Consider the following 12,914-nt stretch of genomic DNA (forward strand, 5'->3'; position numbering starts at 1 on the left):
CTTGGGGCACTGCATGGTTAAGTTCATGGCGATAAATTAGACCTGATGGTAACAGTGACCTGCAATACTGACACACAGTAAATCTACAGCTAACAGAAGGGATTTATCCCCTCTACCCCAGGCCAGTTTTCACCCTTCTGACCAGGCCATTTTTTGCAAATCTGACATGTGGATGTGGAAATAACTTTGGAACGCTTTTACTTATCCAGACCATTCTGAGATTGTTTTCATACATTTGAGTCAATATATTTCCCCTTAATTTATGAAAAAATGCCAAATTTACAAAAAAAAATAAAAAATTTTCAAAATTTCTATTTCTCTGCTTTTAAAACAGAAAGTAATATCTCATAAAATATTTATTACTTTACATTCCCCATATGTCTACTTTATGTTGGCATCATTTTATAAATGTCATTTTATTTTTTTAGGACGTTAGAAGCCTTAGAATTTTAGAAGCAATTCTTAAAATTTTTAAGAAAATTTCTAAAACCCACTTTTTAAGGACCAGTTCAGTCCTGAAGTCACTTTGTGGGACTTACATAGTACAAACCCCCCATAAATGACCTTATTGTAGAAACTACACCCCTCAATTTACTCAAAACTGATTTTACAAACTTTGTTAACCCTTTAGGTGTTCCACAAGAATTAAAGGAAAATGGAAACTAAATTTAAAAATTTCACTTTTTTGGCAGATTTTCCATTTTAATCAATTTTTTTCTTTAACACATCAAGGGTTAACAGCCAAACAAAACTCAATATTTATTACCCTGATTCTGTGGTTTACAGGAACACCCTATATGTGGTCGTAAACTGATGTAAGGGCACACAGCAGGGAGCAGAAGAAAAGAAGCGATGTATGGTTTCGAAGACAGATTTTGCTGGACTGGATTTTAGACACCATGTCCCTTTTGAAGCGCCCTTGATGCCCCTTTACAGTGGAAACTCCCAAAATATGACTCAATTTTGGAAACTACGGGATAAGGTGACAGTTTTATGGGTACTATTTTGGGGTACATATAATTTTAGTCTCTCTATATTAGGTAATCCAAAAATGGCTGTTTCGCCACCATTTTTTTTTTTTTTTTTTTTACAATGTTTATCTGGCAGATTAGATCATGTGCAATTTTGATAGAGCAGGTTGTTACGGACGCAATAATATATGTGTGTTTGTTTCAGTTTTACATTTTTGTGTCTCCATTTTCTGAATGCCATATTTTTTTTATTTTTCCACCGATCGTCTTGGGCAGGGGCTCGTTTTTTGCAGGAAGAGTTGACATTTTTATTTGTACCATTTTTGGGTACATATGATTTTTTTGATTATTCAATATTACACTTTATGGGGCAAGGCGACCAAAGAATTGGTTGTTTTGGCACAGTTTTTATTTATTTATTTTTACAGTGTTCACCTGAGGGGTTAGGTCATGTGATATTTTTATACAGCAGGTCGTTACGCACACGGCAATACCTAATATGTATACTTTTTCTTATTTATTTCTATTTTATACAATAATAGCATGTTTTTTAAACCAAAGCAATTATGTTTAATTGTCTTCATAGTCTAAAAGCCATAGCTTTTTTATTTGTTAACCGATTGTCTTAGGTAGCATCTCATTTTTTGCTGGATGAGGTGATGCTTTGAGTGGTACTATTTTGCGGGGCATACGCCTTCTTGATCACTTGGTGTTGCACTTTATGTGATGTTAGGTGACAAAAAATAGCTTTTTTGGCACTGTTTTTTTTTTTTTTTTTACGTTGTTCACCTGAGGGGTAAGGTCATGTAATATTTTTATAGAACAGGTTATTACAGATGCAGCAATACCTAATATGTCTACTTTTTTTATTTATTTCACTTTAATACAATAACACTGAGAGCTAAAGTTTTTTTTATTTTTTGAGCGATTGTCTTAGGTATGGTCTAATTTTTTTGCGGGATGAGGTGATGGTTTTATTGGTACTATTATGGGGGGCATACATCTTTTTGATCGCTTGGTGTTGCAATTTATGTGATGTTTTCGGTACAGTGTTTTTGTTTTTTTTACAGTGTTCACCTGACGGTTTAGGTCATGTGATAACTTTATAGAACAGGTTGTTACGGTCACGGCGATACCTAATATGTCTACTTTATTTTTATTTATTTCACTTTAATACAATAATAGCATTTTTGAAAAAAAATTATGTTTTAGTGTCTCCATATTCTGAAAGCTATATATTTTTTTTATTTTTTGGGCGATTGTCTTATGTAGGGGCTAATTTTTGCGGGATTAGGTGACAGTTTTATTGGTACCATTTTGGGGGGTATAAGCCTTTTTGATCGCTTGGTTTTGCAGTTTTTGTGATGTAAGGTGACAAAAATTGCTTTTTTTTATTTTTTTATTTTATTTTTATTTTTTACGGTGTTTATCGGATAGGGTGGATCATGTGATATGTGAAATTTGGGAAAAGGGGCATTTTTTTCTTTGTTTACTTGAAACTTTATTTTTTTTTATAAAAACCACTTTTGTAGAACATTTGTGTTTTTGTGATGCATTTTATAAAAAAAATATGTGTACAATCTATGAAGAACAGACACAGTTCCCATGCACTGTGTACAGATGCTTCTGCCAACCACTCCCCTCTTCAGCAGAAGATGTGCCATAGTATCGCTCCTTGTAAATTTTTTTATGGGTATGTGAATTTGGAAAGATCCTACAAGGTGTATCCTGTGTGTTCCTCCCTTCCCTCAGGTAGAAATTGTTGTAGTTGTAGTGTTAAACCAGATGTGTATAGATAAGAAATATATGAGACAGAGAGCAAGAAAAGTGTTACCCTCCCTAAAAAACAAAACTAAAAGTTGGAACTCCTGCTGCTTCTCGTGAGGATTTCCTTTGTATTAGTCAGCAGTTTATGCTAGCAGGCGAGCTTTGCAAAATTATAACTTCTCATTTTTATACCTCCAATGCCCTAAGCCTTTTATAACACAAGCAAGAGGAATATAGACAAGGCATTGGGGCATAAAAATGTATACTTGCGTACTGTATGTGATATATTCGATATTAATGTGTAGACAGAAATGTTATCATATGATATCTCTTACTGATACGTTCCCTGAAGTTAGAATTACTTATCTGATAATCCTAAATCATCTATTCAGTGTCCGAAATGTAACCACTAGTCATTCTTTCTCTTTTGCTGTATCTCTTGCTCTTTCATGAGCGCTCTAATTCCCTCTCTTACTCTCTCATTCTCTCACTCTCTTGCCCTCTCAATTTTCACTACCCCCAGTGCAGTGCCACAGAGGGTGACTGCAGAGGGTTAACAATTGCTAAATGAGTTCATACCTTGTGTTATGTAATCCCAAGAGCTGTCTATAGGTGTCATTGAGTCATTGTGCCCTACCCAGCAGAGGAAAGTCTGGATCTTCCTCCATTTAAGGGAGGAGCTAGAGCAGCTTGATTGCATCAGCTAGAGATTCTGGCTCTGCCTGTTGTTGAAGGCAGATGCCTTTAAATTGGGTAGAAGCTGATAGCAAGGAAAGAGTATTTTTATCCAGGAAAAAACATTCCTGTGGAGTGTGGAAGCTGCCAAACCAAAGCAACTTTGCCAGGAGAGCCCCTGAGGGAAAGATACCCACATAATGTCTAGGACCAGAGTGAATGCTAGTGCAGTGAGAGTGAAGATAACTCTGGACTTTGCTGCATACTGATGGTTTGTAGCCTCTAGCACCTTGCATGCCTGTAGTCAATTTTGGAAGATAGTGTTTGGAGAGACTCAAGGAATGTCTCTATCATCATTGCTACCACTGCCTATATACAGCCATTGGGAAATGTAAGTTCTGTATTATACCTCAGAATTGTGCATGTTGCTGCTATCCCTATTGCAAATCTCAGCATCCACATTAAAGAGACTATTTTTTGTTTTCATTAAATTGGGGCTGGTCATTGACTCCACTGTCAGCTGGTCACTGCTTCTGTATTCCTGCCTTGCTCCCTGCCAACTATCTACCATCAAGGACACCCCAACTAACACCAGACAGGGGACCCTAAAGGTCCAGGGTGTGATCCAAGGGAAGAAAGGGTGCGCCCTACAGTCACTGCATTGACCCAGGGAGCGCCAGAGGGGAGATTACCACTGTGAACTGTGAATACAATGACCACTACTCCCATTCTGCTCACAGTATTTACCATGTTGGCTTGCTACACCAGCTACAAAGTAAAATGCTTTCCCTGTCTGAATGTCGATCATTGCTCAAATGAAAACTGTCATCTATAAGGACCAGTTTTTTACACGTACTGTATATCATAAAGCTAAAGCTGGCCAAACATATTAGATATATGTTGGGTATGTTGGCTGAACTAAACAACGTAGATGGAAAAGGCTTACCCTCTAATGTGCATGGGGCTCCCAATGCTCCCCCAACACATATGTCAAGGGAGAAAAGGGTCAAGTATGTTTGATTTCAACATACCCAAACCCTTTGTTCACGGGGAGATAAGCCACACACCAGAGGTGTCAGGCAGTGTCTTTCTTCCCTCTCCCCATTAAGGACACATGCAGCTCATTAAAGCCACTGTGTATTGGGGGATGAGGAAAGATAGCTGTTGGCTGAAGGAGTATTCTGCTGACAGCTATCTCATGAGCATGGCTTACTTTGATTATTGTATAATGAAAATTTTTGGAGCATAGTTTTTGGTTCCAATTTTTACCATCTTTAAAATCTCGGCTTGCTATAAAGCAAATTGTTTCTCACATTCAGAAGCCGGAACTCTATCTTGAAAGTATCCAAGTGCACGGGAGGACATATGCACCATGTGTAACCTGTGCAGCTGAGAGCTCTCCCGGGAGAAATAGTGGCCCAATGCCAACCATAAACATCTGTTCATTAAATTGCATGTAAGGGACTTAATTAATGAGAGTCATGACTCATAGTAACTAATGGATTGTTAGAGAGACATAATGAGGTGGTCTATTATCAGTTAATGGAGATTAAAGGGGCACCCATTCATGTTTTTTTTTGCACAGGACCCCTCTGCTTTCTGTGTCTGCCTCTTTGCAAGCCCAACTAAAAGATCACAGCACTCCTTGCTTCAAGCTTGAGAAAGACTCAATTTGAGTCCAAACGTTGCATGCTGTAATGATGCCTTTTGGTTAAATAAATACATCACATTGCTTTAATGGAAGGAGTGCTGTGATCTTCTATTTGGATTTATCTCAAGGACCATAAGCTGGGGTCCGACATCATTTGCACCCACATGCTCCTTGATGGACGCCTCTCCTACTGAAAGAATACACCAAATATTGTAACATAGTGCTGCTCTACTATAAACTTTTCTTGCCTCTTTCCAAGTGTCACTGACAGTATACAGAAATCTTGAAGTGGTGAAGATTTAAAACAGAAGTAGTGAGAGGTTAGGAAAATTCTCAAATTTTAAAGTTGCTGAGACAACCTGCTTCCCCAATTCTATTTTTCAATAACTTTAATACTTCCACCAAAGTTTAATAACTTCTCATTATACTGTACAGTGATTAAACTTTATGTACATAAAATGGTAAACCCCCGTCAGTGTGAATGTTGTAAAGTTAATAGCAGGAAGTAGATCCTTAAAGGGATTATCCCATGAAATATTTTATCCCCTATTTACATTATAAGTGATAACAGATTGTGATTGTCTCAACCACAATCCTAAAAACAAAGGGTCCCCAAGTCCCTTCTCTGAATGCAGTGGCAGTGTGCTTGCCATTGCTCTATACATTTCTATAAAAATGTTGTAGACAGTGCTCCATTAACCCCACAGAAGTGTATGGAGCGGTGGACCAACATATGCACTACGGTTCCATTCAGAAAGAGGACTTTGGGACCTCTTGTTATTGAGATCGCTGGGCTCCAACCATGATTTATCACCTATTCTGTGGAGGATTTATGGTAATAAAATTGCATACAATAACTTTATGCTCCTGATTCACACATTGGCAGCACCCATTTAGACACCCGCCCTTGTTTACAGTATATCTATCCTGTGGACAGATGATGAACAATCTTTGTGGAATAACTCCTTTAATTTGACCCTGACTGTTTATATAAATGATTTTGGTAGAGAAATGAATTGTATAGGCTTGTCTTGAACTGAGATTATATAATCTCAGAAAAATTATGCAACTTGCTTGCTAATGCAAATTACTGTAAAATGTTTTGAACACGCTATTCAGGTGCAATATACTGTATACTGCATGTTTCAATATGTTATCATCAAAGCAAAGTGGATAATGGGACTCAAAAATGACAAGGAGTGAATAGTTACAAATAGATATTACATTAACTGAATGGCAAAATGTTTTTTCATATATATATACAGTACAGACCAAAAGTTTGGACACACCTTCTCATTCAAAGAGTTTTCTTTATTTTCATCACTATGAAAATTGTAGATTCACACTAAAGGCATCAAAACTATGAATTAACACATGTGGAATTATATATATAACAAACAAGTGTGAAACAACTGAAAATATGTCATATTCTAGGTTCTTCAAAGTAGCCACCTTTTGCTTTGATTACTGCTTTGCACACTCTTGGCATTCTCTTGATGAGCTTCAAGAGGTAGTCCCCTGAAATGGTTTTCACTTCACAGGTGTGCCCTGTCAGATTTAATAAGTGGGATTTCTTGCCTTATAAATGGGGTTGGGACCATCAGTTGCGTTGAGGAGAAGTCAGGTGGATACACAGCTGATAGTCCTACTGAATAGACTTTTAGAATTTGTATTATGGCAAGAAAAAAGCAGCTAAGTAAAGAAAAACGAGTGGCCATCATTACTTTAAGAAATTAAGGTCAGTCCGCCGAAAAATTGGGAAAACTTTGAAAGTAAGGGCTATTTGACCATGAAGGAGAGTGATGGGGTGCTGCGCCAGATGACCTGGCCTCCACAGTCACCGGACCTGAACCCAATCGAGATGGTTTGGGGTGAGCTGGACCGCAGAGTGAAGGCAAAAGGGCCAACAAGTGCTAAGCATCTCTGGGAACTCCTTCAAGACTGTTGGAAGACCATTTCAGGGGACTACCTCTTGAAGCTCATCAAGAGAATGCCAAAAGTGTGCAAAGCAGTAATCAAAGCAAAAGGTGGCTACTTTGAAGAACCTAGAATATGACATATTTTCAGTTGTTTCACACTTGTTTGTTATGTATATAATTCCACATGTGTTAATTCATAGTTTTGATGCATTCATAGTCATGAAAATAAAGAAAACTCTTTGAATGAGAAGGACTCTTTGAATGAGAAGGTGTGTCCAAACTTTTGGTCTGTACTGTATATACTTTATTTTGCAGTGTCACCCACAGAGAGGCATTAGTGAAAGCCTACTTGAGATGGTATTATACTCCAACAAACTACATATAATGTCCCTGAATTGTCCAAACATATGTTGGAGACACTGCGGGAAAGTGGGTACACTGTTGCACACACTATGGGAATGCGAACATATTAAACCTTTAGGGCTTGTTCACACGACTGTGTGAAGCCCGTGCCTGTGCTGTGGACCACAAATTGTGGTCCACAATGCATGGGCACTGTCCGTGGGGCAGCCGCATGGGGATCGCAGACCCATTCACTTGAATGGGTCCGCAATCCTTCCGTTCCGCAAAAAGATAGAGCATGTTCTATCTTTTTGGGGTGCGGAAGCACAGAACGGAACCTCAGAAAGCGTCCCACGTGGTCAGTCGCGCCTCCACGTGCCGTCCCACGTGACAGGGCAGGGCAATACGTCACTCCCAGAGGTAGTTGTGATTCGTCCTTCGTTTCAGGGCAGAAGATCACTCAGGGAAAGTGAAGTTATTGTTGAATTTGGATTCCGGGATATACGAAATGCGGCATAAAGTTAATTTGAGCGGTGATAGTCCAATATTGGGTTGTGGATGTTTCCAATAATCTTGGCTTCTATAACCATCTAGTTCCTTTACCAAACGCGTTTCGGAGCCAATTGCTGCTCCTTCCTCAGTGGCTTATAGCAATTGCCTCCGAAACACGTTTGGTAAAGTACCAAACACATGATATGACATAATATATTGCATAGGAATATTTGAAAAGGAACACTTTTTGATTTGTTTATTCAGGACAGAAAAAAATTTGCTCATCTCTATAGACCTCATTTTACCTATTAAATGTCTATGAGGGACTGTATGAAGAACACTATAGTCCAAGAACACTATTTCCACAGCCATTCCTCTGTCCAGACTTCTACTCACCCCCTCATAAAAACAAATCAGGTTAGTTAGACATCTTCTGTCCTTGGTAAATCTGTGCTGTTATAACTTATGAAATTATTAACAGTCACATACTTCAAACATTTTTCCCACTAACTGGTCTGTAACTACCTGGGAACAACCTAGAGCCCTTTTTGAATACAGGCACCACATTTGCCTTCCACCAGTCACTTGACACTGTACCAGTCCCTAGAGAATCTCTAAAAATCATGAACATGGGCACAGCAATAACTGAACTGAGTTATTTAAGGACTTTTCCATGTAATCCATCTGGAACCTTGTTCACATTTACTTTATTTAACTTAGCTTGGACCATATCAACAGTTATCCAATTTAGTATATTACTGGATGTACTGACAGCACTGGCACCACCAATATTAGCTAATCTATCTTCTTTTGCATATACAGAGAAAAATAAACTATTTTGCAGCTCTGCCTTTTCCCGATCCTCAATGATTGTCTCCCCATTATCAATATTTAGATCTACCTGCTCTGACCTTGTTTTTTGGCATTTATATACTGTACTTAAAGATTTTTTTGGGATTTGTTTTGCTCTCTTGGCCGCCTGCCGTGTAATTAGTATTTTTTCAGATTATTTCCTATAATTCATTTTTTACTGATTTTATTCTGTCTTTTGTAAAATTCAAAGGCTACAGATGACCTCTCAGAATTGCATTGTAAAATGCAATTTTTTGCCTTTAATTGTGTTTTCAACAGTTGTTGTTAGTCATGTGGGGTTTAATTTTAGTCATTTATACTTGATACCTGCAGAAATAAATTTTGCAGTATAATTACCCAAAGCAGATTTAAAGGGGTTGTGCTTGTTGCCAAACCTACAGTAGGTGGACAGGCTTAGAGAAACAGCCAAGTAGCCCACATCTCTGCTATTTCTGTAACTCCTAATGTAGTGATCAAGAGCTATCCAAACAGCATAACAGAACAAGCTATGCTGCTTCTGAAACTCTGGAAGTCATATTCATTTTGGATTTGTGCAGTTTTTAAATCTGGCACATGCCTCGGGGAGAATAGCTCTATAATAGAGCTGGAAATGTTTTAATAACAGGTCTGTACAACTTAGAGTTTGTATGGAGCTGTAATGCAGATGTGCTCATAAAACATGGACAGTCTATTGACCAGTATCAAAAAGATGAAATATCTCCACTGTAATTCATCACTGTTACAAATGACTGTGTCAGATACCAAGTAAACACATTTTATAGAAATATTGGGGGGAGGGGGGGGTGGAACTTCAAATCGTGGGCTTTTATTACTTTTTGGAGTTAATTGTTCAAAAATGTGTGACTTTTTATTTTTATTTTAAACCACTCACTCCTCTTTTTAAAATGGTGGGCCAGTTAGTAATGTTGATGAAGTGTAGAAGTGTAGGCCACAGTTAAGAAATTAAAAAAATCACTCAAATGTCGCAACCTGGAAAAACCTCTCTAGACATATTTCACAGAGAATATCCTTTAAATAGGAGTTATATAGCTGGAATACCCCTTTAAATTATCGAGTAGAGTATATTGTTCTTTAACAAAAAAATAAAAAAAGTGACTTACTTGATTTATGTGTCCTCTTGTGGAAAATATCCAACTGCTTCTTACCATCCAGACATGTAAAGTTGTTGTAAAGGAAACCTATGAAATGGTATTGATTTGAGTGTCTGTAACCATAAACTAATTTAAAGGAAAACAAGTTAATACAAGAGAAAAATATCTAATCCTGAAATGTTCTCACTAAAATTTTAGAATTATTATATGAAGGCTATAAAAGGAAATAATTTCATAAGAGAAAAAGGGTCTCTGGACATGTTGGTAAGCCTCAAGAGACTGAGAAAACAGAGACAAATGGGGAAGTCTTCTCAGTTTTTTTTTTTCTCATGTAGTGTGATTTTACTTACTCAATTCTTATTTCCTGTAGACCAAACAGCAGGGTTAACTCCTCCACTCGTTATGACTTAGAACAAGTGTTTTTTTTTTTTTTTTTTTTTTTTTATAATACCCTTTAAATGGCTCAACCTCCCCCAGCTCATTGTGTATTGTTGTTTTTTTAAGAAGCAAATGATATCAGCAATAAAAAGATTATTTATGGGGAATAATCCTTTGCTACTCTGTAAATTACTGTAGACTACATGAAAGAGTGAATTCACAATTTTTCTCTCAGCATTACAGATATTTACCTTGCTGACCATTTCCGCTGATGTTGAAGCAATGAAGAAATAAACCTTGAAGAACAACAACCTTATGTCTGTTTACTGCAGAGGCCATAATAGTTTAGCCTGAAAGGGCTTGGAGAAGATCTCAGGTATGGAAAATATACCTACCTAGGTCTCCTATTCAGGACCAACAATGAAAACTATGTAATAAGAGGTTCTCTATCCAAAAAAGCTACATAGCTAAGCCCTGAGGCTGGATGTTGTTTGACATACAACCTCTATTGTATTGCATCCCAAAGGAACTCCAAAGTTCTCTATAAGGTCAGTTTCTCCAGTAGAGGACGAATTGCCATAGCAGGCACCACTATTAAAAGGTGACCATGAACCTGGAATATAGGTCTGATTGATTTTGCAATTGCTGTGTGTGGCAGCTGGGGCACGTGCACAGAGGCTGGGAGGGGAAGGGGGTGCAGTTCATTTACATAGTAAAGAAGGGAGCTGATCACTGGCACTCCCCAGCAGCTGCACATCTTGCTGCTGGCTGTATGGGAGAAACGGTGAAAGCCCGGGAATCTGCCTCCTGCAAAGCCAGCAGCTCGATGTCTGTATGTGTGAGGGTGTCTGCTGCGGCTGGGAACATAAGATGTGCTGATCATCAGGGAATCAGGGAAGCAGGTAAGTGTTTGTGTGGGGGTTTGTTTGTTTGTTTGTTTTTTATGGAGCTGGAGAGTGCACTAGAGGCCAAAGAGGGGCACAAAGAGGACATAACTACTGTGAAGGGGCACAAAAGTGGGCATAGTTACTGTGAAGGGGCACAAAAGTGGGCATAGCTACTCTGCAGTGGCACAAAGGTGGGCATAACTACTGTAAAGGGGTACAAAGGTGGGCATAACTACTGTGAATGGGCCATGAGGAGGACATAAGTACTGTGAAGGGGGCACAATGTGTGTTAGCTACTGTGAAGGGTCACAAAGGTTGGCATAACTACTGCGAAGGGCACTAGGGTGGCCATAACTACTGTTAAGAGGCACAAAGGCGGGCATAACTACTCTGAAGGGGACATAATATGGGCAAAACTGCAGTGACGGGGCACAATGGGCATTTCTGCTGTAAAGGAGGCACAATGTCATTAGTACTGTTAGGGGCACTAAGGGGAAACAGATTGCCCTGTTATCCATTGGGATAGCTAGTTCTTACATGGCCAGCACAGCGCCCCCTGCTGGTGATTTCACAGGGGCAGTCACCATCCCTTTCCTGATGTGATTATTCTTTTTGCTCTGTCACCATAGGTACCTTGTTCCAATTTCAGCGGACATCATGGTGACATACCAGTGACACCCTGGATGAGGAAGGACCAGTTCATTCTTTCATTTATTGCAAGAAGTATTTGTACCGCCGTGTACCCTGTGATAGATTTTATTAGGTAAGTGGGACTGGGTGAGTAGAGTTATGCATTGGGTGGAGTTAGTGGAGTGGCTTACTGTAAAAAAAAATTGCCATTGTACCTGTAGCTAAACTTATGCACCTTTATGTAAATTTGAGTTTCAAGTGCAATGGGGGGAAGTTTGTGGACATTTGCCCATATTTCCTCTATGTAAAGTCATCAACTCTTTATTTCACTTTAAAAGGTTAACGTGCACTGACTTAAGCAGAGCTGTCCTTCTGCATATCTTCTTCTTAAATTCCACCATCCTTGTGCATGCATATCTGGTGAGAGAGATCTACATTGTGTTATGCAGTGCTGTTTAGCTAGGTATAAGTGTTACTCAGGAAAGAGGTTGTAACTGTTAGATGCTAGACATGCAATCCTATGTATAGGCAGCCATTTTGGACACCTTCCCAGTGTTAATATAATGTTATAATACATGCTGTTCTATGCTTTCTGCTGATACATGCTATGCCTTTTACTTATATAAGTTCTTGTCTTCTTGTAGTTTTACCAATCAAATACTCCTGTTTTCCAATCACTCAAATACTCCTGTTTTGCCAATAAACAATTTAAACTATAAAGAACAGTCCTCTTATTTGGCAGACAATAATGGTTTATGCTGAATGTCAGACTGCACACTGTGTGAACATGTATGAAGACAGAACAGAAACCGAAGCTGAGTTTGGTTTCAAGTTTTGAAGTGGTTTTCTACTTAAAAAATTAACTACCTAAGTTATTCAACTAGATCACGCGCGAATTCGCAAATAACTAACTTCGGCTGAGTTAAGTAGGACAGTAAATCACTTACAAACCATCAGCAGTAGAGATGAGCGAATCAAAGCTGACAAAGTGGAATTTTATCCAAATTTCAGGAAAAATTTGATTTGCACCAAAGTCGAATTTCCTCGCTCTTCGTCTTAACAAATCACATTTTTTCCTAAAATGGCTGCTGCACATGTTAGGTCATGGAGAAAGTTACTCTAGGAAGGCGGGATCACCCATAATGCCATGCATGCAGCCAATAAGCAGCCAGCAAGCCCTATAAATAGCGGTAGCCATCTTAGATTCTGACATTTATCAGTGTACTTAGTGCAGGGAG

At 38.6% G+C, this 12,914-nt stretch overlaps 1 protein-coding gene across 2 annotated transcripts in view; it reads right to left on the reverse strand.

Annotated features, from left to right (window-relative positions):
* LOC120997815 (cysteinyl leukotriene receptor 2-like) overlaps positions 1–10,188 on the reverse strand; it is a 103,136-nt gene extending 92,948 nt beyond the window's left edge. The window contains exons 1-2 of one of the 2 annotated variants that reach the window (XM_040428107.1): positions 10,132–10,188; positions 9,791–9,907 (exon numbers count right to left, since the gene is read on the reverse strand). The gene's annotated coding sequence lies outside the window, so the exon portion shown is untranslated. The remainder of the gene's footprint in view (positions 1–9,790; positions 9,908–10,131) is intronic. The other variant, XM_040428108.1, reaches the window with a different exon arrangement.
* Between the last annotated feature and the right edge of the window lie 2,726 nt (positions 10,189–12,914).

Source organism: Bufo bufo, chromosome 4 (assembly GCF_905171765.1).
Source record: "Bufo bufo chromosome 4, aBufBuf1.1, whole genome shotgun sequence".
Classification (NCBI taxonomy): Eukaryota; Metazoa; Chordata; class Amphibia; order Anura; family Bufonidae; genus Bufo; species Bufo bufo.